General features: G+C 37.7%; 1 pseudogene; it reads left to right on the top strand.

The window, feature by feature from the left end:
- The first annotated feature begins 1,442 nt into the window (after positions 1-1,442).
- Positions 1,443-22,292, top strand: LOC121481889 (annotated as a pseudogene).
- The last annotated feature ends 4,401 nt before the right edge of the window (positions 22,293-26,693 follow it).

Genomic DNA, 26,693 nt, shown 5'->3' with positions numbered 1-26,693 from the left:
GACTTGCCCAGACTCACCCCCCTAGCAAACCACATAATTGGAATTTGGATCCAGGAAATCAAGCCCCAGAGTGTATGCCCTTTATAATTTCATATTAGCCATTCATGTGGCATTTTTAAAAACCAGATCACTGTCCCATTCATAAAAGAAATGTACCTGCCTTATTAGTCTAAATCACTATGCACGGTGGGATTCTAAAGAAATTATAGCCATTTCCTACACAAGAAAAGAAAGACCTCTGCATCTGCCTATTTTTGACTATCCATCCATTCATTTTTTTATTCTGTCCTATTCAATGTGCACATTTCCATGTAATTGTTTAAGTGCAGTGGATTTACAATCTTCTTTAAATCTATATTTGCTATTTGATAGTTTACATAGGATATCCTCTGAATATAATTCAGATTATTTTTATGTAAGTATCTAGGGCAGCTTGATACTGAATGTCAGGGAAATTTTTAGTGTAATTTCCCTGATAGCCTAAAATGATTTAAATCACAGAGATGCCTTTACAGAGTGAAATGTATAATCAATGAATGCATTGTCGAGAGAGAAAGAGGACTTCTAGAGATGTGTTTATACAGAAAATGCTTTGAAAGGATGAAAAATGGGAAACCACCATGCTTCCATACTTCCATATCTTAAAGAGGGAGAATCGGGATGGAAGTGAAGTTACTCCCTTTTAGGGAGCATTCTCAAGAACTGGGAGCATTAATGGTCCTTCTCTGGGAACTCACTGTGTCAATACCTACTAATTATTGCTCCATTTTGGATAGATTGGTAATGGAAATCTTGACTACTACAATCAGTCTTCAATCCTGTCAGATGCTCATATACTTTCACTGAAGGGGAAAATAAGATAAAGGGAATCACTGTTATGGGAAGACAATGGAAAATCATTAAAATACAGACAATGTCTCTAAAGCAACCTGTATATTAAGATTATATACTACATTGACCATTAACACAGACATTGAAAGAGGACAGACATTACTCAATCAGCAAACATTTTTGAATGGCTATTACGTATCAGACACATTACATACCACAGCTACAAAAAAACAGACCATGTTTTCAAAGATCTTACAGAAAAAATGCAAAGACAGGTCTGTAAACAGAAAAAATCAGCATATAACACTACAGGTGCTTTGAGACCAGCAGGCAGGGCAGTTTCCTACCTCGGCTCAGAAACTTGAAGAGGTCTGTGAACCAAAATAATTCAAGGTCATTGAAGGTCTTGTGCTAACGTGTGAAGAGTTTGGGTATTTGTCCTGAAGTTTATGTAATGCCATCTAAGAATTTCATGGAAGGGAAATCTCTTACTCAGATATGAATTTCAATACAATTAGTTTGACTTTGGACTGCAGCAGGAAAGGCTGTGAGTTAGAAGGCAAAGTGGTGGCAGCGGGAAGTGCTGTTGAGAGGGGCTGAAATGAATAATCATGGCGGAACTTGAGTGGCTGGACTCAGGCTGTGTCATAGGGACAGAAGGAGGCCGATTACAGAAATATCAGGAGGCACCATCAGGGCTTGGGGAGGGATTTGATGTGAAAGATGGAAAAGAGCACTTAGAAAACGAGGTAGATCTGAGGACACAGGCATGAAGGGGCTGGTCAGCACAGAAACAAGAATGGTTAACCCAGCATAGAATGTCTGAGCTTGCAGAACTGATGAGGCAACTAGTGAAAATGCTCAGCCAGTAATAACTGGTTACAGGGGTCTGGAGCTTGCCTGATAAAAGAAATACAAACTGGAGAACAAAATTCGGAAGTCATTGATTCATTCAAGGCTAGCATAGCTGTAAGATTGGATGGTGACGGTGAGCAGTGTGAGCAGGACATGTGCCAAGAATACAGTGAACCCCAAAGAACACAAATATTGAAAGGCCAGACAAGACAGAGAAGGCTGAGAAATGTTTATAAAGGAATGGCAAAAGAAATCAGAAGGAAACCAAAAGAACATGTTGCGGGGAAAACTCTCCTCACTGGGCTGCCAAGGAGAAAGTGGTCATTAATCAACAATGACAAATCTTACAGCACTTGAAGAGATTCAAAGAACTAAATTTCTTCTCTAAAATTACTGAACGCACAACAAATGTGTATTTTATAGGGATGGTCTTGCTTACCATCTACTGGAAAGTGTTTTCTTCAAGACATGCCTTTCTTTCCTCCAGACCATGGGCACAGATAGTGGCTGGGGTCTCAGTTGGGAACATAACACAATAAGAAAGAGTACACCAAGGAGTGATGCCAGCCCCCTTGAGGGCCAGGCCACATTGGCCTACTGTTCTGTGGCTACCTTCAGAGCTTCCTCCATGTAGGAGGGCAAGATTCTAGAGATGGGTTAAAATACCTGATACTCATCCCCACAGCTTTTACTCAGCTAAGGAGAGAATATGATCCAATCATGGTCAGCGAACATAAAGGCAAGTGATGAGAGGGGTCTTTCACAAAAGATTTCCCTTGGTGGAGAAGAGGTAACTCCCCACTCTACCCATTTGAACTCTGTCCCTGTTCCTGACTTTGGAGGCAAGTTTATGCAGATGTGATCACGGTAGCTCCTGTGGTCATGGTGCATCCCTCAGTGTAGACATCACGACATGCTAAGGATGGCAGAGATTACAGATGGAAGGAAATTTGGTCCTGGATAACATGATTGAACACCTAAAGCAAACCAGAAAACACTCACCTCCAGACTTCCTGTTGTGTGAGAAAATAATCAGCCCATACTGTTGAAGTCAATTATAACCAGATCTTCTATTAGTTACAGCCAAGAGCAATCTAACTGATATACTGGTTACTCAAGGGCCTAGATAATATTATTTAGACATAAGTGGAATAAACACTCTTGCTCTGAACAGGAATTACAGGATTCTACTTCTGAAAAAAAAATCACACTGTACAAAGGGTCTAACAAATATGATAATTTAATATATTTTCCCATTATAATGAAAGTGCATATTTTGACAAAGGCAATTGAAGCATACAACCAGAAGTATCTGTCACATTCATGAGAAGCTTAAGACTAATGGTTCTGGGGAATTCTGGGCAAGATTTGAGCTGAAATGCAACAAATTAATAAGCTCTGCATATATCTGTTGTTGAATTTCCACAGAAAAAGAACAGAACAGTGTGCCAGGAGATCAGATTAGGAAATGCAAACATACCGCTCCCTCATGCCTCAACTTGAGGTTTTTGTTTGTTTGTCTGTTTGTTTTCAAATTTTCCAGACAGTACCTTGCACTGCTGATTAGCAGTATACTTCTCTATAATAATGCCCTCATAGACAGCAGCCAATGAAACCACTGGGCCGGGATTAAAATAATGCAGAAAGAAATCAAGTAGATACACATTATCAGAGCCAAAGCCTCTCTAGGCTGGTATCAGCCAAGTAAACACGACATAATACAGGCAGGTTCTCTTTCAACTTGTCACATCGTTAGATTCTTTCAGAGTAATGGCAGGAGTCTACAGCTACCAAGGGTGCCTAAGAACATTGCTTTTCATTCCTAAAAATCCTCTTTATGTTTATGACCTACAAAATTAGCAAGGAGGGACCTGTTGGTGCAGAAAGACATGCCAAATATTAGTGGCACCAACCTATTACTTCAGAGTCAGCAAACAAGAATGCTCTCAAAGAAGATGTAAATCTGAGCTTTTCTGATATTAAAGACAGGTACTTGACCTGAACAAATTCTTGTGATGATTGAAGGGGATTTTCTAATGTAACTAGGGTGGTTCCTCTCCAATATGGTGCAAAACAGAATCCCCTGTGTTCTAAGTCTCTGAGAGCCTTCCCTTGCTTACCTATAGCCCAACTCAATCAGCTCTCAAAACCACTATATGTGTCATTTGCCTAAAATCTTCCCAGTAACTTTAGCCAGTTCATTAAAACTCTTCCTGAATGTCTGACAATGCATGTATTACATTGAAATTTTTCATTTGTTCAAGAATTACTCGTTTCCATTTGACTCACAGGATTCACAAAACACAACCATAACTGTAGGGCTCCTGGGACAATGATGAGAGTGAACAGGAGCCTGCAAAGTGTTACAATAGATGGAAACACAGGGTGCACAAAGAGATCTCTCTAGAGGCTAGCAAAGGACAGCCACTGTGGTCTTCTTCCAAATTAGATGTGACCATGACCAGTGGGTTGTGTTCATGAGAAATACGTTGTGTTTGTCTGGAATCACAGGTATTGTTAACTACTAGGCAAACTGTTTCTGAATTGAACAAGAAGAAAGCTCCCCCCAATGGTGAATGAGTTTCTGGACTCAGGTAAAAGGGAGTCCTTCTGAAAAATGTAGGGGTGCAAAGCTTAATATGATGTTCTTCCAAATGCAAAACTACATTCTAAATAAACCCACAGGCAGAGCTAAAAGCCAATTATTATTATTTTTTTAAGGAAAGCTACTCAGAATTAGTAGGATTCACCATGAATCAGGGAAACCAGAACATTACCATTTCAAACACAGTTTGGACAAATCAGTAGCAAGAAGAACAAAAGTTCAAAGAATCCTTTGATGCCAGGTGTCAGAAAGTTCCCCAAGGTCTTTCATCTTAATGAATACTTTAGTAACAAACACCCCTTATGAGGATGGTAGCAACTTTTCAAGCTCCCTTCATCTAGGTCACCAGGTCAACAATAGTCTTCTGTCCTATGACCTTGAAAGTTTATGCTTAATCCTTTGATTCAGCTATCTGGAGCACATCTTTGACTCATTATTTATTGATAGTGCATTAGAATAATGAAGGCACTTTTCTGTTTCAGTAGGGTTTGACTAACTGGAGATAGGCTGTCTGTAATTTCCCTTTTTAACATACATACTGACAGGCCAGAAATCTACAAACATTGTGCGGGACAGGCAGGGCAAGCTTCTCACGGAATGACATCCATGGTATGGTTCTAAAAGCCTTTAAGTTTTCCACTTAGGTGTGGCTAAAATTGGCACCTGTGGCAATACTCGCTTGACTTGGAGTAAGGTAGCATTTGCAGAAGATTCCTTTTTAAACACAAATATATTATCTTAGGCTACAGTTAACATATTACCCACTAGTAGTCACTATCAACTCGCTCATTTAATGAACAAAGAGAATATTCTTAAGAGTAGGGACAAATACATTTGGATTTTGAGGAAGGGTGAAGGCAGAAGATTTTTTAGAGCCTGAACACGGAATAATGGTAGGTGTTACAGACTGAACTGTGTCCCCCAAAATTCGTATGTTGAAGCCCTAATCTGTAATGTGACTGTATATGGAGATAGGGCCTTTAGGGGGTAGATAGGATTAAATGAGGTCATAAGGGTGGTGCCTTCATACAAAAGGAATGATCTCCTTTTAAGAAAAGAAAGAGATGCCAGGGGATGTTCACTCATGCTCTCTCCCTCCCTGGAAAGGGAGATGTGAGAAAACGCAATGTGAAAACACAGGGGAAGGTGGCTATCTACAAGCCAGGAAGAGGTCTCACCAGAAGCCAAACCTGCAGCAGCTTGATCTTGGATGTCCAATCTACAGAGCTTCGAGAAAATGAATGTCTGTTGTTTAAGCCACTCAGACTATGGTATCTTATTATGGCAACCTGAGTTGACAAATACAGTGGGGAATCCAGAGAACCCAGAAAACACAAGTAAATCCCTGGGATTCTTTGCTATTTCAAAGAATAGGAAATGGAAAGACAGAGAAAGACCAGTCAAAATAGGGCAAAATTTCCCAATTTGACGCCTTGGGTTAAGTGCAAGCTGAAAATATGAGTGATGGATGAATCAACTGTCTTATTCTGGGTTTGGAAGGTATACCATAAGCAAATCATAGACATTTAGAAACGTCTATATTTCGGATCAATGTGGTATTTCAAAATCAATATAAAAGTATCTACATAGTAAGAAATAATTCCAAAGGAATTTTGTTTTTAGTCCAAACACTTAGACAAAATTCTAAAGGTATGGGCACCAAATCCTAAACGAAATTATTACCAGCAACACTTAAAACTAATTTCACCCAACAGAGAGGATATGAAACATTGTCTACATTTGGAAGCACCATGGATTCATAACAGTCAGAGGTGGAGGCAAACTATGAGATTAGCTCAACTTTCTCACTTCATACATTTATAGACTTATTAGGTTTTAACAGTACTGAAAATTGTACCTTAGTTAATTGTTGATTGTTGAGGATGATTATTATTTATTTAAGATAATTATTAAGACAATACATTATGCAAAATTAACTCTATCGTCTTAAAATGATCGATTTCTAGTTGATCAATTTCCCTTCACTCAACTCATTCTCCAACTTAGAGGTAAATTTTAAAATTGTTAAATTTTAAAGGATAATAAAGATACAGATATAGATATTTTCAGGTTAACAATTCGGTAAGCTCCTTTTAGCAGGTTTCTGTGTCCACACTAGTGAAGAGGTTTATTTCATTTTCTCAGTCCCTGCTTGTGCTCACCCCTCAAGAATATGTTAAGAATATCATGAGGAAAGGTCTCTGACTCCAGGGAGTCAGTATGATGCCACAAGTCCACAGTATGTATGATGCAGTTATATAACAGTTTCAACCTATTTCCTCTTAAACATAACCTCTACATGAAGCAATAGAATAGCTCACCTCCCCAAATTCTCTTTTCTGGAAAAAAAACATGGACAATTATAGTCCTAGAATATTTTTTGTTTCATTTTATATGTTTTTTTAATGAAGGAAAAGATTATTAATTTATTTTAATTAATATATAAAAATATATATCACTGACTGCAGTTATTATAGTCTGAAAGGTTTGTAAATGTGTACTTCTGAAATGATTTACTGTTATTCCCTCTCATATGCCAAGACATATTTTAAAAGCCTATAGTAAAATTAATAAATAAATAAAAGCCTGTATGTGTTTATTCATTGTCTATCTATGCAAATACATATATGTAATATAGGAATATATATTCCTATGTTTATATAGGAAACACATCAGTGTATTTTGAAACACATCAGTGTGATTCTTTGCTCCTTAGTCAGCCAGGGTAGCACACTCTGATGGAGAACTGGGATCTTTCGAGCAAGAATGCACATAAGACCATTCAGCTACAAAAAAAAAAAAAAAAAAAGACAAGTCAGTTACAGCCTTTGACATGTAGCAAAGCATCCTGAGGCATAAAGTCAAGCCACAGTCTTGAGAAACAGATTTTGTTAAAAGGAAAAATGGGGTTTCTAAATCACAAAAACTTCTCTTTCATTGAAATACAACTGACATAGGTGCACCAGGCTGGCTCAGTTTGAGGAATGTACGACTCTTGATCTTGGGGTCATGAGTTTGAGCCCTACATTGGGTGTAGAAATTACTTAAGTAAATTAAAAACTTTAAAAAAAAAGAATTAGATCTGACATACAATGTTATATTAGTTTCAGGTATATAACATAGTGAGTGATTCAACAATCTTATAATTACACAGACTACAATAAGTGTAGTCACCATACAAAGTTATTACAGTATTATTAACTATATTCCTTGTGCTGTACTTTTCATTCCTGGAGTTATTTATTTTATACCTGTGAAGTTTGTACATCTTGATACCTTCACCTATACAAAAACTTCCTTTTATGAATAAGGAGCCCAAAGTTCCTCTTCCTATTGGGTGTTTGAAGAGATTAATGGGGTGCCCCGTGCCAGTGAGAGAAGTCTTGTGCTCTGTTCTCAGGCCATGGGTAGGTAACAATGGGGATTTAAACTAGGTCTCAAGTGTACCTAGGTGGCTCAGTTGGTTAAGCATCTGCCTTCAGCTCAGGTCATGATCCCAGGGTCCTGGGATTGAGCCCCACATCTGGCTCCCTGCTCAGTGGGGAGCCTGCTTCTCCCTCTCTCTGCCTGCTGCCCCCCCCCCCCCGCTGTGTCTCTCTTTCTCTAATAAATAAAATTAAGAAAAAAAAAACAAAAGATAAATCAGGCCCCACTCAACTCTCAGCCACTCTCCAGATTTGTGACTCCTGGCTTGTTTGACCTTTACTATATCACATACCTAACGGCTCACTTCACCCTGTTGGGAGACAATCTTTAGGGAGATGATTTATCCCTAAAACTGATCTGATATTGGTCAGAATAACTGAACATCACAGACTGATTCATGTAAAAATTAGTCATTTCATACAAAAATGAATTTCTACCCTAAATGGTGGTGTGGTATCTCTAGGCAGGGAGGGGACTTGAAGCAGCACTCTCCAGTTCCTCACAGGCTGTGAATGGCATGAAAAGGATCACAAACCCTCCTGGTGTCCCTTCCCCATGTTAAACCCAAAAGAAAGTCAAAGTTCCTGGCTGTGTGATTACCATGGGATCTCATCCATGAGGGGCATGTTAAGAACTAGAAGAGTCTGAGGTTTGCTTTGATTGAAAGGTAATTAAGATAGAGTACCACTGTTTCACAGATACTGGAAGAAAACACCAAATTCCTAAAAACAGAGCTGAAAGACAGACAGTTCATGAGGCACGAACACCAGAAGCCTGAATGTCAGTACTTCTTCTTCTTGGTCTCCAAGCCCCAGTCCCACTGGACAACTTAAGAAAACTTAAAGACAACTACATGCAGCTTAAGCAAAGAACCTCTTTCATACAATCACCATGCCTTCTCTTTGCTCTGGACAGAGACAGTATCAATACCTTCTGAGGCTATTGAGTAGGTATGATATGATATGATATGATATGATATGATATGATATGAATATAATAGTCTAGAACTAAATGCCTTGCTCATGAGATATGCAGAAATGCCAGAGACCCGAGAAGGATTGTCTTCTGACAGGGTGAAACAAGCCACTCGATGGTGATGTAGTGAAGGCAACCAAGTAAGGAATCACCTGGGAGCCACAGTCAGATTTATGTGGATCTGAAGAGTGGCTGACAGGTGAGTGAAGGCTGGTTTAAACCCATGCCCTGAGAAAAGAGCACAAGACACACCCACCTGAATAGTGAGGTCAGAGACCTACGTACAGAAGCAAGCAGGACAAGACAGTTCCACTGAAGTAGAGCTTTCACTCATAAACACCATGAGGATAACAACGATCTCCCTGCATTCTGAAGGCCACCTTGAGAAAGCCAAGTGAAGAGATAAAAGAAACTTACCTAGCAGTAAATTAAATCCTGAACTGCCTATTTACTCAAATAATGCTGAATCCATCTGAGAGAGACTATTGTAAGTGAAAGAACTAGGTCACCTTTAATTGGCATGTTTAATTCCACAGCTGAATAACTCCACTCTAGGTACAAACTGAGACTCCTGAGCAAGATGAGATCAGTTGTAAGTAGGCAATAGCTATTTTTGACTAACTGTGGTGTGCAAATTTTAAAACAACACTATTTTAATTTGTACTTTATAATCTAACATGCCACAATGATAGGATATTTTTATCTCATCAAATTTTTAAAGGGTATTTAGGAGATATATTAAAAAATTAATTACATTGTACAGTATATTAATAAAATCCAAAGATATTTCAGACAAAAGAAGACAGAAAGTAGGTCCTTTGGAGAGTTAGTAAAATTCATGGATGATTCCACAAATTGACCAAGGGAAGCTAGGATTTTTTTTTCAGCTACAACTGTAACCTTTTGAAGTTAATGTCACAGAACACAAACATGTCCTTTCACAAAATGTGCCTTAGAGCCACTGTCAGAGGCATCATCGTAGTTTAGCAGACTATTAATCGGACCACATCTCCTAGTCTCCACAGACTTCCATATCCAATCGTTTAAAAGTTACAATGCTCTTCTGTGACCTTTCCATAAGATTTCTCGTTTCTTTGTTGAAGCCAAAATCTCAAATTCTGTAACAAGTCTACAATTTCCAATTATTCCCTTGAAGTTTCTATATGCAGTCTTCTCATTAATGTATATCAGTGTCAGTTGTATATTGTAAAGAATCCCAGAATAGAAACCCAAAAACCTGTGACCAAAGTCTGGTTCTGCCATTTGCTAGCTTGGTGATTTTAGACAAATGACAACCTCCATAGGTCCATTAACTTTCCTCATGGGTAAAAGTGTGATGATGATTTATCCCTAAAATTGATCTCCTGTTGGTCAGAATTATTAAACATCACAGACTGATTCATGTGAATATAATTAGTCATTTCATACAAATATGAATTTCTACTCTAAATTCTCTGTGGGAGAATTAACAAATCACTCAGAGCCAATATTGACTAGAGGAATTCTAAGTAAATGGCACTACTTATCTCTGTGATAAATGGCTCTTTATTTAAAAAAAAAAAAACATGAATGGCTGTTTTGGTTTTAAAGAAGAAAGATAAAAATGAACAAGCTAGAAGACAAAGAAATTAAAAGTAAAATCGGGTTAACATACTGCAACAAAAGGGAATTTTGGAGCTTCTTCAACAGTGTGAGAGGCATAAGAAGTTTGGAGGGTATGGGGGATAAAAAGATGGAGCCCAGCAAGATGGCCAGAAACCAGAACTCTTCAAAGCAAGATGGTCAAGGAAAATGACCAAGCAACTTTATTAGGTTTTAGCACACTGTTATTCAATTTTAGCACACTTGTTGCACAATGCTCTGTGTAATACATCACCCACCTTAACCTTAAATTGTATTAAAAGCCACTAGAGGAGTCTAGTGTGTGTGTGTGATCTTTTAAATGTCAAAAGAATCTGGGTGACGGTCAATGCCAGATGGTACCAAGGAGGAAGTGCCTGCAGTTGGCAAGGTAGAGGGAAAGCACGGCCAGAAATGATCAAGAAGAAAAGCTAACACTTCCAAAACTCCCAAGACTTCCAGAAGAGACCCGGTGTCTGCTTTTTCTATTAAAAGAGTTGAGTCACTTAATTAAATCAGAAAGACAAAGTGACTCAGAGCAACCTACCAATTAATACCTGGTTTTTCTCATTACCACAAAGCATCATGGACAATACCTAAGAAAACATAGAAAAAAATGGCATACCAACAATTGTATACTTTGCCAGCATTTCTAATCTATAGCCTCCCAAGTTCATATTTATAAATTTTAATTTGTATAGATATCCAAGGTTACACAATTATTGCATATAAATAATTCTCTAAAATGGCTCATTTTACCAAATTTTAGAAGTTGTTGACTTCTAAGGCATGGGAACATCCATCATAAGTTGTTTCCCCCCCCCCCCATGGAAAATGCTGAAGCCTAGAAAAATAATGCCTATTGATTCCTCTTCATTCTTTATATATTTTTCATTTTATTTTGCAAACCAATCCCTTGCTGAGTGGCAGGAATGAAGCTATACTGCCGGGGCATGGGTTTCACTTAATGTCTTTGGGAAGATGGACAGCTGAGAGAGAGTTCTGATGACCGTTGTCTGGTGAGTCTTTGATTTACTTTTTTCTGACTGTTGCTATAGTAACTAAGGAACATGAAGTGAGTTATAAAATCTCCAATGCTTCTTTGCAAAGCATTTTTAAAACTTTCTATTTGTAATAATTTGTACCCAAGTTTACCTTAAAAAAATCTTTCATTTTAGTATGGAAATTTTATGATTCCTACTTCTTCATATTTCTATGAACATGTCATTTATAAGAGCGAAAATTCCTTATGCAATCCTGAAAACTTAGTGTATTTAGTAGCTCTCAAGAAAGGAATAAAGAAGTTATTTCTATATTTTAAATAAAGGGAGAAGGAAGGAAGGAAGGTAGAAAGGAAGGAGGGAGGAAGAGAGGGAGGGAAGGAGGGAGGGAAAGAAGGCAGGCTCCAGAATGTGCAGTTCTGTTTAGTACCCAACACAGGGCAAACTCTCTATATTCCATATAATCTTGATGATCAAAGCATCATTATTCCTCCCCTCCTAACTGAAAGCAAGATTAGATCAATTATAGACAGTACAGATGCATAATACACCCCCACCCCATCATTTCTAAGTGTTTTTAAAGAATCTTCACCATGCTCCATCCGTTGCAATCCCTATGTTGATTCATTCATTCTCCCAAAATTCCACCTTAATTTTCCCCTCACATCCCTGGATGATGAGAACAGTGGTTAACACCTTATTGGTACTCAATACATGTCAGTATTCATTCTAAATGAGTTTCATATGTTAACCCATTTAATCCTCTTAACAATCAGGAAGTAATTCTAGAAAATGGAATACCTGCATATCAGACTAGAAATTCCATCTTTAACTTGAAGATAAATTTGATGTGAGCAAGACCAAGCCTCCAAGTAGTATTGTAATGTTTTATAGATGAGGAAACTAAGACAATGTGGGGCTTTTTGACTTGCCAAATTGTTTTAATCAAGGTACCATTGGCTGCTATAAAAAATAATTCCAGAACAATAGAATTTTATTTTTTGTTCAGGTCCAGTCCAAAGCAGGTGTTTTGACTGACTGGTGCTCTCTTCTAAGAGCTAATACAAGGCCCACGCCCCCTCCTTCTGGTGGCTCTGACAGCTTCAACACATGGCCTTCAAGGTGGTAGTGTATATTAATTTGCTATTACTGCTGTAACAAATGACCATAAATTTAATGACTTCAAATAACATAAATATCTCACAGATCTATAGATCAGATATCAGACACGGGTCTTCCTGGGCTATAATCAGGTTGTTGGCAGGTCTGCATTCCTTTCTGGAGGCTCTAGAGGAGAATCTATGTTTCTTTGTCCTTCACAGCTTTTAGACCTGCTTTCTTTGGCTTGTGGCCCTCTCACAACTTCAAAGCTAACAATGTCAGTCCAAGTCCTCCACATGTTACTATCTCTCTGGTTCTCTCTTTGCCTCTTTCTTCTGCTTTTAAGGACCCTGTGATTATGTTGGGCTCACTCAGATAATCCAGGATTATCTCACCAATGGGGTCATGAGATCAAGCCCTGCATGGGTCTCTATGCTCAGTGGGAGGGTCTGCAGGAGTTTCTCTCTCTCCCTCTCCCCCTGCTTACACTATCCCTCTTCAAAAAATAAATGGGGAAAGAAAGAAAGAAAGAAAGAAAGAAAGAAAGAAAGAAAGAAAGAAAGAAAGAAAGAAAGAAAGAAAGAAAAGAAAAGAAAAGAAAGAAAAGAAAAGAAAAGAAAAGAAAGAAAAGAAAGAAAGAAAGAAGAAGGAAGGAAGGAAGGAAGGAAGGAAGGAAGGAAGAAAGAAAGAAAGAAAGAAAGAAAGAAAGAAAGAAAGAAAGAAAGAAAGAAAGGTATCCATACTGGTAAGGAAGCAGTTAAACTGTTACTATTTTCAGATGACATGATACTACATAAGAAATCCTCAAGACTCTACAAAAAACTACTAGAAGTAATAAATTCAGGAAAGTTGCAGGATATAAAATTAATACCCAGAAATTGGAACTACTTCTATACACTAATAACAAAGTAGTAGAAAGAAAGATAAATTAAGAAAACAAATCCATTTAGTATTGCACCTAAAAGAATAAAATACTAGGTTAAACTTAGCTAAGGAGGTGAAAGACTCCTCAGACAACTCTAAGCATTGATGAAAACTGAAAATGACACAAACAGATGGAAAGATAGTCCATGCTCATGGACATGAAGAATTGATAGTTAAAAATGTCCAGACTCCCCAAAGCAATCTAAAGATTCAATGCAATCCCTATCAAAACATCAACAGCATTTTTATAGAACTAGAAAAAAATAATACTAATACTAAAATTTGTTTGGTACCACAAAAGAACCCCAATAACCACTGGAATCTTGAGAAAGAAGAACAAAATGGGAGGTATCACAATTCTAGATTTCGAGATATACTACAAAGCTGTATTAATCAAAACAGCATGGTACTGGCACAAAAAATAGACACAAAGATCAATGGGACAGAATAGAGAGCCAAGGGGAAAAAAAAAACATTCTTATATGTTAAATTATGATAAAGGAGGCAAAAATATACAAAGGGCAAAAGACAATTTCTTCAATAAATGGTGCTGGGCAAACTGGAGCTACGTGCAAAAGAATGAAACTGGACCACTTTCTAACACCATACACAAAAATAAATTCAAATGGATTGAAGACCAAAATATGAGGCCTGAAACAATAAAACTCTTAGAAGAAATAATAGACAGTAATCTCTGACATTGGCTATAGCAACATTTTTCTAGATGTATCTCCTAAAGCAAGAGAAACCAAAGCAAAAGTAAACTTTTGGACTACATCAACATTAAAAGCTTCTGCACAGCAAAGGAAAGCATCAACAAATCAAAAAGACAACCTACTGAATGAGAGAAGATATTTTCAAATGATATATTCAATAGGAGTTAATCTTCAAAATATATCAATGCAAGCAACTCAACACCAAAACAAAACAAAAAACAAATAATCCAATTAAAAATAGGCAAAGGACTTGAATAGGCATTTTTTCAAAGAAGGCATAGAGATAGTCAACAGACACATGGGAAGATACTCAAAATCACCCATCATCAGAGAAACGCAAATAAAAACCACAATGAAGGGTGCCTGGGTGGCTCTGTTGGTTAAGCATCTTCCTTCAGCTCAGGTCATGATCCCAGGGTTCTGGGATCAAGCCCCAAGTCAGGCTCCCCACTCAGCAGAGAGTCTGCTTCTCCCTCTCCCTCTGGTCTTCTCTGTGTTTGTGATTTCTGTCTCTCTCAAATGAATAAATAAAATCTTTTTTAAAATTTAAAAAAAAAAAAAAACAGTATCACCTTACACCTGTTAGAATGGGTAAAATAAAAAGCATAAGAAATAACAAGTGTTGGTGATGATGTGGAAAAAAATGAACTGTGGTGCAATTGTTGGGATGTAAATGGATATAGTCATTGTGGAAAATAGTATGGAGATTCCTCAAAAAGTTAAAACTAGAAATATCATGTGATCCAACAATTCCACAACTGAATATTTACCCAAAGAATATGAAAACACTAATTTGAAAAGATATATGCACCCCTATGTTTCTTGCAGCATTATTTACAATAGCCAAGATATGGAAGCAACCCAAATATCCAACAATAGGTGAATGGATAAAGAAGATGCACACACACACACACGTGCACGCAATGAAATATTAAAGAAGCACATACACACACACGTGCACGCAATGAAATATTTAAAAAATTTTTAAATTTTAAATTTTAATTTTTTTAAATTTTAATTTTTTTAAATTTTAAATTTTTAAAATATTAAAATATTCATTAAAAAATGAAATCCTGCCATTTACAATAATGTACATGGATGTAGAAAGTGTATGGCTAAGTGAAATATGTCAGTCAGAGAAAGACAAATACCATGTTATTTCACTTATACATGGAATCTAAAAAAAAAAACAAAACAAATGAATAAACAAACAAAAACAGAATCAGGCAGATAAATACAGTTGCCAGAACTGGGGGAAGGAGGGGTTGGGCAAAATTTGTGAGGGGGAGTGGGAGATAAAGTTTCCAGTTATAGAATGAGTATATCATGGGAATAAAAAACGCAGCATGGGGAATATAGTCAATGATGTGGTAATAGTGTTGTAAGGGGACAGATGGTAGCTACATTTGTGTTGAGCACATCATAATGTGTTAAGTTCAATCACTATATTGCATTCCTGAAACTAATATAATACTGTGTGTCAACTATACTCTAATTTGTTTTTAAGTAGTTGTTAAAGGGGGACCTGGGTGGCTCTGTTGGTTAAGCATCTGCCTTTGGCTCAGATCATGATCTTGGGATCCTGGGATCAATCCTCAATTGGGTTCCCTGCTCAGTGGGGAGTCTGCTTCCCCCTCTCCCTCATGCTCACACTATGTCTCTGTCTCTCAAATAAATAAATACATTTTTAAAAAATTAAAAAAAAGTGTTGCTCAAATCTTTCTTTCTTTCTCTCTCTTTTTTTTGGAAAGGTCTGTTGAAATGGCCTTCTGGCTAGCAGTCCGTTTTTTTCACGGTTGCATTCCTCCATCTTTTGAGTCTATATTGATTTTTTTGAAATAGCTAGAAACCAACAGAGCTAAATCTAAATAAAATAGTGGGTGATCAAGCTGGTAAAGTACTCTTTATCAAAAATGAGTTCCAAGTATATAATAATTAGACTGAATTATTGCACAGTTTATAAACTGTTTCTAAAAGCAATTTCTAAATAGGCATTCCCAAACATTACCAACCAAAATTACTTCATTGGTAAAAATGTAATACTTTACTAAAAGAGATGTTCCGTTTGAATGCCTGTTGTCTGGTGTGTGTTGTATGTGCACAATATTTTAAATATACATCAGTTACGTTCAATGTTAAGATAATTACTTATAAGTTACTTCAATGAGCTCCTCACAGAATTTGCATGTTGTTCCTTTCTTCTTTCCTTTTTTTCTTATTTCTTCCTTCCTTTTTTCATTTTTCTTTTCTTCCTTTCTTCCTCTATATTTTCCATAACTTGCATCCTTATCTTATTTCTATCTATGCCTTCAAGTTGCCTCCTGCAGAAACTTCAGTTGACCACCTCATCTTAAACAGCCACAACTCTCTTTTCCTTTACCCTCTTTTCTTCACAGCAAAATCTTAGGTGATGTTGAATTTTGTATCTATCTATCTATCATCTATCTATCATGTTTCTTCCCCCTAGAATATAAACTCCAGGAAAATGGGGATTTTGTCTCTTTTGTCCCAGGCTGTGTCCCCAGGAGCCAGGTGTGTGCCTGGCACCTAGCACATGATTCATTAAAAAAATTGGTGAATAAATGCCTGAAATTCACAGGTAGAAAATAACTTTGTTTAATGTTTAACTACATTCTGAAAATGAAATGAAGCCACATGTCAATTCCCCATTTTGACCATATACTTTTTATATTTCTCAATTTTTAAAGTTTCCATTAAATAAAGCGAGAGCCAGTATAATTGTTATCAATATTTAATACCAAATTAACACAGCTGCAAGCTTAAGAATTATGTGAAACTTAAATTCCCTGAAGAGTTCCTCATTTTCCTTAGGAAAATAGTTTCCACTTAAGGAAAGCTGACAACCCATGGGGTACATGCCCACTTAACTCAGTAGTTGAGTACCAGTCAGAAATATCTACTTCCATAGGAGAGCACCCCTGGAGGGTGTAACGTAATGTAACGTGTCTTCTTGTGGTATTTTCAATAATGCGTTTTACCAAAGAGGATATATCCTATTCAACATCATAAAGGGTAAAAATGAAACTTTAAAAAACAATTATCAGCTAATTTTAGTTTCCCTTGAATCCTTATATCTGGTTTAAAAAGTAACCTCAGAAAGCAGGAAACCAAACAGGTAGCTGCCTAGGGTATTTTGCAGTTTCTCTAAGAGGGTACACTAATACTTAAAACATACACACACACACACACACACACACACACACACACACACACAGAGCCAGGTCATAATCTTACCATTAGTATTTGGGCTATCTTATGCATATAATGAATGCTTATTTCTTCCCTAAAAAAGCTCCTCCTTTAAAAATTTCACAAATGGGAATGTCTGAGGGACTCAGCGGTTTAGCGCCTGCTTTCAGCCCAGGGCCTGATCTTGGAGTTCCCAGATGGAGTCCCACATGGGGCTCCCTGCATGGAGCCTGCTTCTCCCTTTGCCTGTGTCTCTGCCTTTCTCTCACTCTCTATGTCTCTCATGAGTAAATAAAATCTTTAAAAAAAAATTTCACAAATGTTCACAGACCAAAAACTTGACACACAGAGGCTGATTCTCACCCCCTGCTTTGAAGTTCATAGGTGCCTTGTCAGGAATCTCTGGTTAATAAAGTAATGATTATATGTAAGTCTTTGGACTCTGTTGGATAACTTGTGTTACAAGCCTGTTTTGTTTTGTTTTGTTTTGGGTTTTTTTTTTTTTTTTGGCAGGAAGCAAGAAATTAAATTATTCATAGACTTGATTCAGCTCCCTTGAATTAGGCTAAGAATCCAGGCAATAACCAGAGACAGAACTAGATAGAGAAAGAGAGTCTATTGCAACATTATTTTATGCTTTTGTTTTTTTATTTAAATTCCAGCCAGGAATCATCCTTTGAAACTCAAACTGACTTCTTGCCTTGTGAGGGTAAAATGTAATTTTTAATTCAATAGAATAAATGGGGTACTCTCACCTTCAGTTAGTGAGAAGAGCAAGCCCTCCATCAGTATTGCCGGTGGGCGATGAGCGATGGACTGGCCCCATGAATCCCTTTCCTTGCACTTCCTGTGTGCATATCTGATTAGCAGAGCAGAGAAAGGAGATGTTTTGATCTGAGCGAGTACAAAGGCTGGGTGAGGTTGAGTGCACTCTATTGTAACTGTCTCTCAAGTGACAGCTTTTAAACTGAGCAAGCCATTATCAGAGGGACCATAGCTTTGATCCTGGAAAAGCAGGCTGACAGCATCTGCCCTTCAGCCCTCAGAGAGATGGCAACTTTGTTGTAATGGGTCTTCTCTTCTATGGGACACTTTCTCACCACCTTGGGGAAATGCCTGTAATGGTAGCAGCTCTGTCCGTGAGTGCCAGTTGTCTGAGGGGCTGCCCCCTGCCTTGTGAACAACATAGGCTTCCCCAGTGATGCCCCTTTTGGTGGTGCTGGTCCTGGATGGCAGGATGTTCATGCATTGTGCCAGTGATTCCACCACCCGGGCACCTGCAGGCCTCCCCCCTCCCCTCTGCACACTGGCCAGGATGCCACAAGGAGCTCTTTCACAGACAGACCCACAGACCCCACCCTCATAGAGCTTATGGGTAGAGCTAACGATTTCTTTCTTTTCCTTCCGATCCTAGAAATAAAGTAAAAGGTCCATTCCCTATATAACTATTGATACAAAAATCTGAAACAAATATTTCCAAATCAAGTCCCGGAGTGTACAGAAAAAAATAAAAATAATTACAAAAGGTAGGATCTCCTTTTTAATTTTTTTTAATTTTTAAAATATCAAGGATGTCTTAATTACTCTTAATTTAATTTATACAACAGATTAGAGGAGCAAAACCCATATGATTATCCTAATAGATGAAGAAAAATCTGATAAAATTCAACTATTGATGAGTAAATCTCCTAGGGAAATAGGAATTGAAGGGAATTTCTCTAAACCAGATAGAGATGATCAATTAAAATATAAATGTGCTATGAAAGCCTTAGAAATGCCATTTCCCTTAAAACAAAAAGTATAGGAAAAGATGTTTATTTGTCATCACATCTACTCAACATTGCACCTGAGGTACAGTACATATGATACAAGAAACAGCAGTAAGAAATAGGTATTTTTAAATAGAAATAAGTAAGAAATATAAATATTTTTAAATAGATATTTAATTGTTTACTATTTACAGATGGTTTTATCTATCTAGGGGTTTTTTTTTACCAAACATTTTATAACTTAAAGAGCAAACAAATCACTAAAACAATACATTTATCATAAGATTCAGGAAACAGATATATTGGACCATAAAATTTTATGAAGGCCCATTAGAGAGAGTATGAAAGTTGGGTTTGTTTTTATGTTTCCCCATTTCTCCTTCCATCAGGTGTCAGCTTATGATTTACTCCACCCCACTTTTATATTCTCTGCCACCATATACTCAGTGATGTAACAGTTCATGGATTTAAAGGACTATGAGCTGTACTTTTAGTAACAATTTTTATTTTCATGTTTTCCTTTTACTCATAATAAATGAAATAATAGGTCTTTTTCAGAAAAAAATCTATGATTATTAAGAACCAGGGTGCATGGCTGGCTCAGCCACAAAAGCACATAACTCTGGATCTTGGGGTTGTGAGTTTGAGCCCCATGTTGAAATTACTTTAAAAAAAAAAGAACCATTACTTAAATGAATTATAACATAAAACCTCAAGAAGGCCTGGACTACTCTTATTTTACATTTTTTCTTTGCTCTGACCATGCTTATTAAAACATGGAATCCCATATACTGGGCATTTTAACCTTGCAAATTCTACTACTTTCTACTTGCTGAGCTTGAGAGATCTATTATGCATGTGACAAAATTCTTCCATATTAGTATCTAGTGAGACTTATCTAAATTTTTTTTCTCAAAAATATCCATATACTCACTACCTATATCTCAATCCTTCATTAACCTGCAAATCCTGAGGAGCAGAATTATACAGTCCTTAGTCTAAGAACTAGAAAAATCAGTGACATAGAAGGAATTCAGTTGGTTTCTCCTCAAGAAGAAAAGCTGGAAAAAATGTTTAGGAAACCCTGTTTTTCCACTGAAACTGCCAAAATGAGACTTAGAATATAATATTTGAGAAATGAACAGATATATGACATGGCATCAGTATTACCAAAAATGAATATCCAACTGCTTATTAAGCATAAGTCAAACTCTGGTCTGATCTGCATAGTTAATGAAAAACATATATGTGAGTTATAGATTAAGTGGTATATTGTTATGGTGGAGTTTGCAAAAGTATATCAGAGACATAGCTCTCAGAGAAATCTATCAAGAGAGACCACAGGGTATACCTAGTGCCACTAGAGGGGGGAAACCCAAGAGGAGGAAAGGGGAAGGAATTGCATCTGGTTCCCGGGACACAAGAAGCCCAACGACAGATTCTGCAAAGGGCCCTGACTCCGTCCTGTGCATGAGTTGACCTGAGTGTCCTACTGGCCAACAGACAAGCTCACAATCAGATGCTCCTTCAGATGCATCTTTTAAATTAATTAATTAATTAATTAATTAATTTCGATTTGCTTGAGAGACAGTAAGAAAGAGAACACAGAGGGAGAGGGAGAAGCAGACTTCTCACTGAGCAGAGAGCCCGACTCAGAACTTGATTCCAAGACCCTGAGATCATGAGTTGAACTAGAAGGCAAATGCTTCACCGACTGAGCCATCCAGGTGTCCTCCTTCAGATGCTTCTTATCCTCGCTCCCCTTGACTCTCCGAATGCCACTCTCCATTATCCACCTGCAAACTATCTTCCAAGTGAAACCACCAGAAATGTAAAGAATTTTCTTTGTTGTTGCTATTCTAGACTCTGTATTAGCCAGAAGTCTCTTGGTTCCATACCCTAACTGCCAGCTTTTTAATTTTCTCCACCTATTCAAAACAAACAAACAAAAAGAAGCAATGTTCCTTCTTTCAGAGTCTAGAACACAAAGGAGAGACACTTGCTAACCATTTCTCCTTCAGCTGGATAGTGCTGCTGACATAACTGTTTCTAACTGATGACAACACTTATTTTCTTCCAGGTTTATGGAGGCATACGTGGCACACCAAGTTATATCTATTTAAGCCTGCCACCTGCCAGCGCCCCTGGACCTTGGACCCCCGCAAAGTGAGTGAGCTTCGGGCCTTCGTGAAAATGTGTAAGCAGGATCCTCGCATTCTGCACACCGAGGAAATGCACTTCCTGCGGGAGAGGGTGGAGAGCATGGTAAAATACCATGGGGGTAAAATACCACCTGCTACTCATAAAACTAAATCAGAAGACAATATCAAGGAAGAAAAAACAGTAAGAAGGAGGAGGAAAACATAAAGACAGACGAACCATCAAGTGACGAAAATGATCTAGAAATGGACAATGAAGGTGTAATTGAACCAGATACTGATGCCCTTCAAGAAATGGGAGATGAAAACATAGAGATAACCGAGGAAATGATGGATCAGGCAAATGATTAAAAAAAGTGGCTGCTACTGATGCCCTAAATGGTGGTGACCTACAGAAAGCCATTGACTTGTTCACAGATGCCATCAAACTGAATCCTCGCTTGGCCATTCTGTATGCCAAGAGAGCCAGTGTCTTCATCAAACTACAGAAGCCAAGTGCTGCCATTTGAGACTGTGACAGAGCTATTGAAATAATTCCGGATTCAGCTCAGCCTTACAAGTGGTGAGGGAAAGCACACAGACTTCTGGGTCATTGGGAAGAAGCAGCACATGATCTTGCCCTTGCTTGTAAACTGGATTATGATGAAGATGCTAAACGAAGTTCAACCCAGGGCCCAGAAAATTGCTGAACATTGGAGAAAGTATGAACAAAAACATGAAGAGTGAGAGATCAAAGAAAGAATAGAAAGGATTAAGAAGGCTAGGGAAGAATATGAAAGAGCCCAGAGGGAGGGAGAAGCCAGAGGACAATCAGGAGCTCAGTATGGCTCTTTTCTAGGTGGCTTTCCAGGAGGAATGCCTAGTAATTTTCCTGGAGGAATGCCTGGAATGGCAGGGGGGATGCCTGAAATGGCAGGAATGCCTGGGCTCAATGAAATTCCTAGTGACCCAGAGGTTCTTGCAGCCATGCAGGATCCAGAAGTTATGGTGGCCTTCCAGGATGTGGCCAGAACCCAGCAAATATGTCAAAATATCAGAGCAACCCGAAGGTTATGAATCTCATCAGTAAATTGTCAGCCAAATTTGGTGGTCAAGCATAATGCCCTTCTGACAAATAAAGCCCTTGCTGAAGGAAAAGCAACTTCGATCACCTAATGGATGTCACAATAATACAAACCACTGTACCTCTGACCTTCTCAAGAAGAAAGCTGGGATGCCGTGAAGAGAATCCCTACCCCTCTGCCCCACATGTAACTAAAACATTCTACAGTTGTTTGCCATTAGGGTATTCATTCAGATAATGTTTTCCTACTAGGAATTACAAACTTTAAACACTTTTTAAATCTTAAAAATATTTAAAAACATTAAAAGGGTGTGTTAGTCCATACATTTTTCTTTACTAATCATTTCAGTTTTTTCCCCTTTGGATTAATTGGGCAAGGACGCTACTTCAGTGTGGAAGATTTATCATTGCTCAGTTTGAGTGAAATCAAGGTTTATTAACGGGGAAAAAAAGGCATACAACGGGATGTTTCAGTATAAACGCACATCATGAAACTGTTTCTACAATCAGGCTAGTTGATCCATCCATTTACTCAATATTTATTGAGCATATATACTATGTAACCCTCACAATGCAGGTAAGGGGGACACAAGGCAGAAGAGACAGAGGTTCTTGCTTCAACCAATTCAACACCTGCTGTGCAGACCAGTATAAAAATAAACAATGATAAAATATTATGAGTAAGTTCCAAGGTACACAGTAAGGTCTCAGGTAGTGTAGCCTCAAAGCAGGCTGGGGAGTGTCGTGTCAAATATCCAAGAGGGTATTGAAAATATGACCTGATGATCAGCATATGTTCCCTAGATGGAGAAGGGGGTAAGAGGACCTCTTGGAGGAAGGCAAAAACAGGAGACGCTTTGTTCAGCTGGTGGTGATAGATGGAGCAGAGCAAGAAGTGCTCAGGTGAGAAGGGCCTGCTCATGATGTCCCTTGCAATTTCAGAACAGTTTATGTTCCATCCTATGATAGCAACTGAAGAACATGCAATTGGAAAATTGTATGAATCAGATTTGCATATTGAAAGGAATACCTTCTTGGTGATTCAAAGATCACTAAAGAGGCTGCCATGTGTATATGCAAATGAAGACACCTTACCAGAGGCTGTGCCCAAGTAGGGCAGATGTGAGGATTGGAGGGGTCCTGGGGTCATTGATCTGTCTTTGTGATGACTGGATAAAGGACAGTGAGGGACTTCTATGATCTTTGTGTTCAGGTTTAGGCAGCTGGGTGGATACTAATGCCGTGTCATCAAAAGAGAGATCTCTAGGATAAAGCATTTAATAGACTTCCTGTCAAAACTAGAATACAAATACAAAATGTACTACAAACACAATTGTCTCTGAAGACTGTGGAATCAATGGGCCTCCAAATCTGTGACTGAGATTAATGCCAAAAGAACCATTTTATGATGAACCAGAATTTAAAATGTAATTTGAATAGCGAGATAAAATATTATTTTATATCTGACAAGTCTGTATCACAACAACTGTCCTGAAAATAAAATGCCAACATTTGGATACCACTTCAAACTTACCCATCTGTTTTCTTTTAGCTCTCCCTGCTAGGGTTTCTCTAAGAAATTCCTTGGCCTGTTAGCAGTTGTTTGTGAAATCTGCTCTAGTGCCATGATGCCACGTATCAACTTGCCCTTATGTTACAAACGATCTATATTCTTGGCCAGAAAAGCTTTCTAGAATATCTATATATTGTACACCAAATAAATTCAGGACAGCAAATTTCTTTAGGTCAGTGGGATGATGGAAGGTTGGCAGCAACATTCATGATACATATAGAACTTTAAGCACTGCTTTTGCAGAAGAAAAGACAATGGACTATAATTTCATATGAATTCCAATTGTAAGGTTTGGGTTTTTCAACAACTCATGGAAATAAATGACTAGGAAATGCCAAAGTTTAAAATGATACTCCTCCCCATTTCTAAATCGTATGTAATGAGACCCAGGATCTTTTTCCAAAGAATACTTAATAGTTCTCAACCACATCTCACTCTCTTTTATGTATTTTCATTCTTTCAACAACCAGTACAGAAAGGACACAAAATGGAGATTATTTGAATAAAGAATGAGAGAGAGAGAGAATATTACAGGCTTGATTTCTATACTTTACCATAGATTTCTTCATAAAGGAAGATATAAATAGTAACAAATAGGATCTATAGTTTTTAATTCCAAGTTACAATCTCTGCAATACATGTGACCATCTTATAAAGATTTCCTTCATTCTCCCTAGCATCTCCACCAAAAAAAAAAAAAAAAATCCTCCATAAAAAATCAATTGAAAATGACCTTTTACAAAAGGGACTTGAACAAATCCTCTATCTTTCAATTTTGTAACTTTAAATTGGTACCTGGCCTCTATGGCTGCCTATCTATGTTTACTCAACCAACCATTCATTCAATCAACAGTCATTTTCAGGTACAGTCAGGTCCACCTGTTATCTGGTTACCAGACTCCGATAAGAAAAAATACATTTCTTTATAGTAGAGAGACAATGAACTTTGCAGTCAGAACACTTCAGTTGGAATTCCAGATCAATCATATTCTATCTGCAGGATTCCAGGCTCTAACTTGAAGGCTGTTATCCACCCCTTTAGGGGAGTTGGTAAAAAAAATTATGGAAGTGGTTAAAGTTGATTAAACTTGAGCATTTAGTGTCTAGGAACCAGAATTTCTAACTGGCTGCAATATCCTCAAAAGGAACACTTGTTCTACCTGAATGTCCATAATTACCCTTAAGAAATACATTCTCTTAGTTAGTAAAATAATAATAAAAACAATACCTATCTTACTGTAGGAATTGTTGGGAGAAATAAAAGAATGTATGTAAATAAATTTGAAAATCATCAAAGATGATAGAAGTTTAGTTACTAAATTTATTTTTTTAAGATTTTATTTTTCATGAGAGACAAAGAGAGAGAGACAGAAACATAGGTAGAGGGAGAAGCAGGCTCCCTTCAAGAAGCCTGATGTGGAACTCAATCCCAGAACCCTGGGATCACGAACTGAGCTAAAGGCAGATGCTCAACCACTGAGCCACCGAAGGGCTCCAGTTACTAAATTTATTTAAATGATGAAGTTTTATTATTAAATATTAGGCACAGGGGCAGCCCAGGTGGCGCAGCAGTTTAGCACCACTTGCAGCCCAGGATCGAGTCCCATGTCAGGCTCCCTGCATGGAGCCTGCTTCTCCCTCTGCCTGTGTCTCTGCCTCTCTCTCTCTCTCTCTCTCTATCTCTCATGAATAAATAAATAAAATATTTTAAAAAAATATTAAGCACAGTGAATTAAAAGGAAAGAACACCTGCTCTGGCTAGCCCTGATAAGAGTATATGTAGTTGGGGGCATGAAGCAAGGAGGCATTGTACATAATTACATATAAATAATATATAACTATATATAATAATTGTTATATATAAATATTTGCATACATATGACAGAGAAACTGGCTCTTACAGTATCAAAGAATAGGGCTTGCTTCATAGACAGTGGAACTGGATGACCATTTGGCTCCAACCCATGAGAATCATCACTCTAGTGCTCTGCTGTTAATGACACAGCTTCCTCCTCCACCCCTCCTCTTCTCCCTTTACCAGCTGACTTCTCCTCTGTAAGTGTGCTTTAGTGCATTCTGCAGAATTCTGGCCCAGACAAACACACACACACACACAACACACACACACACACACACACACACACACACAAGCCAAGGATTAAACAATTTTAGAATATTTTGAAGGTGCTGAGAGGTCCTAATAGGAAAAAAATACTTATTTACGCCAGTGCAATTCAAGCTTATTTCACCATGAAACCCCTGCTCTGAGAAAGACTGATCAACATCTTGCAAAACTAATATAAGAAGTTAACTTTTGGAAATATTCTCTTATCTCATGGTTTCTCCTTGCTAGGGCTCTATCTTATTTGCCATTTGAAAGCAAGCACTCAATAAATATTTATTAAATATTGCATTTACTATCATAGATATACAACCACTCTACCAAAGTTCACCTTCCCCTGGGTATTTTTAGTTTCTTTGTAACCATATTTAATATAATGTCATACAATTTATGTATATGCCTCAAGTTCAGAAACTACCCATTTCCCACTGTGCTTCAAGTAGTTAGGTGGGCCCTATTCAGGTTAAAAGAGTCTTTCAGGATCATTCAAAACAATGCAAATATTAAGCACTTCAAAAAAAATAACTTAAAACTACAGTTGACATTGATTAAATTAATCCCATTAACGGCATAATTACTATATGAAAAGGTAGGTGTGAGATAATCAATTTCAACGAAGTTTCTTTTGAAAGTCAAATAAAGTACTTACTTGACGAAATATTTCTTGTTCACCTCTTGGCCCAATTCCAACTACCAACAGGGAAGAGAAAAAGCAAGGATTAGGATCTTCCATCCACATGAGT

The sequence above is a fragment of the Vulpes lagopus genome, chromosome 24 (genome assembly GCF_018345385.1).
Source record: "Vulpes lagopus strain Blue_001 chromosome 24, ASM1834538v1, whole genome shotgun sequence".
In the NCBI taxonomy this organism is placed as follows: domain Eukaryota; kingdom Metazoa; phylum Chordata; class Mammalia; order Carnivora; family Canidae; genus Vulpes; species Vulpes lagopus.
Note: the sequence above shows the minus strand (reverse complement) of the source record. Positions and strands in the feature narration are given on the sequence as shown.